The 4,806-nt window shown below is 38.5% G+C and overlaps 1 long non-coding RNA gene across 1 annotated transcript; it reads right to left on the bottom strand.

Moving 5' to 3' along the window:
* Window positions 1-3,309: 3,309 nt before the first annotated feature.
* On the bottom strand, window positions 3,310-4,601 carry LOC120072592. The gene is made up of 5 exons (XR_005480545.1): window positions 4,551-4,601; window positions 4,383-4,448; window positions 4,206-4,298; window positions 4,056-4,120; window positions 3,310-3,338 (listed from the first exon to the last, which is right to left on the bottom strand). It is a non-coding gene; the product is annotated as an uncharacterized LOC120072592 (long non-coding RNA).
* Between the last annotated feature and the right edge of the window lie 205 nt (window positions 4,602-4,806).

Genomic DNA, 4,806 nt, shown 5'->3' with positions numbered 1-4,806 from the left:
AACATTTTCTAGTAAAAGGTCTTTTAGTCATCTTGCCTTCGAGGCATGATTCACACACCGACAAGGAGTTTTTTTCTAAACACTTTAAAAGTCCATTTTTCACCAACTGCTCAATTCTATTGAGGTTGATGTGACCTAACCTTGGATGCCAAAGATGGGCGTATTCCTTAGGAGAAACCTGTGGTCTTTTAGTTATTGTTGTCGTACTGAACATTTCAGTGTTAAACAAGGCTTTTATGACTACCGGTCTTAGTTCATATAAGTTCCTTTCCATTAAACCAAAATAATCTCCGTTCTATTTTTGAAAATAAAACACTTTATTCTCAGAAAAGGAGACGGTATATCCTTGTTCAATGAGACAAGAATCTGAGATTAAGTTCCTCTTAATATGAGAAACTACGAAAACATTATCGAGTAAAAGATAATGTTTCTTGTCAACAAATAACTTCAGCCTACCTACAACAACAGCTGAAACAACCTCACCAGTACCGTCTCTAAGAGTCATCTATCCCTGTAGCAACGTTTGCCAAGAACTGAATCCTTGGTAAGAGGAACTGACACGATTGGTAGCACCCAAATCAAGGATCTAGGCAGAATCATAATTCTCTACCAAACATGTCTCCAAGTTTAATAAATCACATTTATTGTCTTTCTCTTTTGGAGAGTAGTGGGATAAGTGCCAGAACAACTGACACTACTGGTTTCGTAATCCATCCTTTTGTGCTCGAAAAGTAAGAACTGACGTTCAAAAAAATCTTGCAACGAGTCCATGATCTCGCGTGCAATGACCATGTTCTCTACCCTTTTGGCCAAAACATCAGGTATGCTAGCCAAAATGTGAAGTCGGGCCAATGAATTAGCCTTCATCCACAACTCGTATGCATTGCGAACATTTCGCGGTGCATCAAGGGTCGGGACTTGAGGATATTCCTCAACCATGACAAATTCGAGTCGTTGACCACGAAATACATTTTACACGACTCTTTCCACTGTATGTAATCGGTCATATTAAAGGTACTAAACGAAAATACTAACGAGTTGTTGAAAAACAAAAACCCATTGACTTACATTAGGTTTTAAGCAAAAATCTATTGTAAAACAAACAACATCCAATAAGGTTTTAGCAAAACTAACATGAACTCCCTGTGACATCTAGTTTTGCAATGACGCTTCAAAGGTTTAGGACAAAAGTCGCCGAAGGGAGGTCAATTATCCCTCCTTTGAATTGGGAAGTTCTCAACCAGTCATTAATACCAGAACCACTCTTGTTCCTATAACGACTAGCCATCATTGATTTGGTCAAGAGATCATTAACTTACTAAACAATCTCCCGTAAGTGTGACCCGCCATTTTAGGCCCTAGAGATCCACCCCAACAGCCAATCCGAATTGAAAAAATCCGATTGGGGCAAAACCTAATGTAACACCCCGCATATTTTTTTAGTAATAATGTAATTTTCAGTAACTTTATTATTTGAAATTTCAGTAATTGTTATTAGTTGGAGGACATTTTTGAAATTTTGGACTTCAAGTGTAAGTGCGAGAATTTAATTGTTGCCGTGAAATTATTCAATTTGAAATTTAATGGCGACTCCCTAGAACTTAAGTTAGACCGTTACTAAATACATGCATGCATGGAACTCAAAACGACACTCGATTATGGCGAAATAAATGTTAATTAAATAAGGTAAGTTCAAAAGACTTTCATTAAATTCAAATAATAAAACAATAGTAGGGTACCCATAAATCATAAAGGACAATAAATAAGTCTGAAAAATAATTCTTAAAAGTAAGTTTTAAACATCAAAACTAAAAGTTAAGAGAAACATCAAAAGAACTTTAAATCTCATGATGCGGAAGCGTAAAAACTAGTCCCAGTGGCTCGATCACGAACTCCGCTTGTCCATCGCCGGTGCATCTCTACCCTTACCTGAAACAACAACATGAGAAAGTATGAGTATAAAATACTCAATAAGTAACCGCACTACTGGGGTCAGACTGGGCGTCTATGTCCTCTAGATACCCACCTCTGGTGAAACATATAACTGCTCTAGTCCTCATGGGACACATATGCACATGAAAGAAGAAGAAGACTGAGTCTCATCCTACTGTAGTTAAGTATGCCCACTACCTCTGGTGAATCCCCAAGGAGACACAAACTGGTGAATCCCGAAGGAAACACAAACTGGTGAATCTCAAAGGAGACACAAACTGGTGAATCCCGAAGGAAACACAAATTGGTGAATCCCGAAGGAAACACAAAATCTAATGGGCATCTAACTAATCTGTAAGGACATTTACATAGACTCAACATCATAATCATCACTGTACGAATCTATGACATACATATAAACCTCAACATTATGGCTCTACAACATATACATATACCTCAACATCATGGTTCTACAACATACATGTATACCTCAACATCATCAGATCAAATACAACCATGGAAGCACATACCATCTCATACTAGCATCCAAGTGTCTATGTGCATAAACAAATAATTCGGATCTCGTAACAGAACATACTTTAATCATATTATACTATTAATCTTTCATGCTGTCATTCTGCCATAACCTTCATTTAACATGCTAGCATACATCTAATGCCTGACCCGTGGGCATTTTAGTAGTAAGATTACTTACCTTAATCGAAAATCCACAAATAAAATTAGATAACCAAACAATGACAGCGATTTGAAGTAACGGCCCTAACATACGAATACAACCATTAAATTTCAGTCCAACAATAACTGTGAAACCTCAGACCCAAATCCAAAATACCTAAAAGCTTACCCAAAGAAACTTGATCAACAACCACTCCCAAGATTTCGACTCCAAAATCTCCTCCTAACAGATTTTAAATCCCAATGGATGACGACTTGGAACCTTAAAGATACAAGGGTTAAGTCAAACTTAATTCAGTAATCAATGCGTGCCCACAAACCAACAACAAGGACCACAACTCTTACCAAAACTCTTGCCGAACAATCTCGAATCCGCTGGACAGCCGCTTCTATAATTTCCCAAGCTCAAATCTAAATCAAAATAATGCGACTAATTTAACTTTCATTCCAACTTAATGGGCATCCAAAAAAATCCTTCAAGAAACCCGACCCAATAGAAAAATAGATCTTACCCAAATCTAAGAGTCTGACAAAGACCCACGCAACAAGGGCTGTCTCTTATACACATCTAGATGTGTATAAGAGACAGCATTAAGGGAAACATGAAAAGAACTCTAAATCTCATGATGCAGAAGCGTAAAAAAAAAACTAGTCCCAGTGACTTGATCACGAATTCCGCTTGTCCATCGCCGGTGCATCTCTACCCTTACCTGAAACAACAACATGAGAAAGAATGAGTATAAAATACTCAGTAAGTAACCCCACTACTGGGGTCAGGCTAGGCATCTATGTCCTCTAGATACCCACCTTTGGTGAAACATATAAACTGCTCTAGTCCTCATGGGACACATATACACATGAAACAAGAAGAAGACTAAGTCCTATCCTACTGTAGTTAGGTATGTCCACTACCTCTGGTGAATCCTGAAGGAGACACAAACTGATGAACCCCGAAGGAAACACAAACTGGTGAATCCCGAAGGAAACAAAAACTGGTGAATCCCGAAGGAAACACAACCTGGTGAATCCCAAAGGAAACACAAAATCTAATGGGCATCTAACTAATCAGTAAGAACATTTGCACAGTCTCAACATCATAATCATCACTGTACGAATCTATGACATACATATAAACCTCAACATCATAGCTCTACAATATACACATAAATCTCAACATCATGGTTCTACAATATACATGTATACCTTAATATCATCAGATCAAATATAACCATATGGAAGCACATACCATCTCATACTAGCATTCAAGTGTCTATGTGCATAAATAAATAATTCAGATCTCGTACCAGAACATATTTTGATCATATTATACTATCAATCTATCATGCTAACGTTCTGCCATAACATAACATACATTTATCATGCTAGCATACATCTAATGTTTGAGTTCCAGTAGTAAGATTACTTACCTTAATTGAAAATCCACAAATCAAATCAGACAACCAAACGATGACAGCGATTTGAAGTAACGGTCCTAACATACGAATACAACCATTAAATTTCAGTCCAACAATAACTGCAAAACCTCAGACCCAAATCCAAAATACCCAAAAGCTTACCCAAAGAAACTTGATCAACAACCACTCCCAAGATTTCGACTCCAAAATCTCTTCCTAACAGATTTTAAATCCCAATAGACGATGACTTGGAACCTTAAAGATACAAGGGTTAAGTCAACATTTAATTCAGTAATCAATGCATGCCCACAAACCAACAATAAGGAGCACAACTCTTACCAGAACTCTTACCGAACAATCTCGAATCCGCTAGACAGCCGCTTCTGTAATTTTTCAAGCTCAAATCTAAAATCAAAATAATGCGACTAATTTAACTTTCATTCCAACTTAATGGGCATCCAAAAAAATCCTTCAAGAAACCCGACCCAATAGAAAAATAGATCTTACCCAAATCTAAGAGTCTGACAAAGACCCACGCAACAAGGGATAGGCAGCGTGATGATAGACGGTGGAGGAGATCGATTAGAGGCGATGGCGGCACATACATGACTCTGACCAGCTGGGCGAGATCGGCGCACAGAGGGGGAAGCGGCGCTGGATGATCGCTGCTTGCTGACGATCAAACCGACCTGCACGAACGGCGACCCACGAATGAACGATCGGCGACTGGTGGCGACTTGGTCGGACGCGCGTGGTGCCGGCT

This window comes from Benincasa hispida, chromosome 3 (assembly GCF_009727055.1).
Source record: "Benincasa hispida cultivar B227 chromosome 3, ASM972705v1, whole genome shotgun sequence".
NCBI classification, from domain to species: Eukaryota; Viridiplantae; Streptophyta; class Magnoliopsida; order Cucurbitales; family Cucurbitaceae; genus Benincasa; species Benincasa hispida.
Note: the sequence above shows the minus strand (reverse complement) of the source record. Positions and strands in the feature narration are given on the sequence as shown.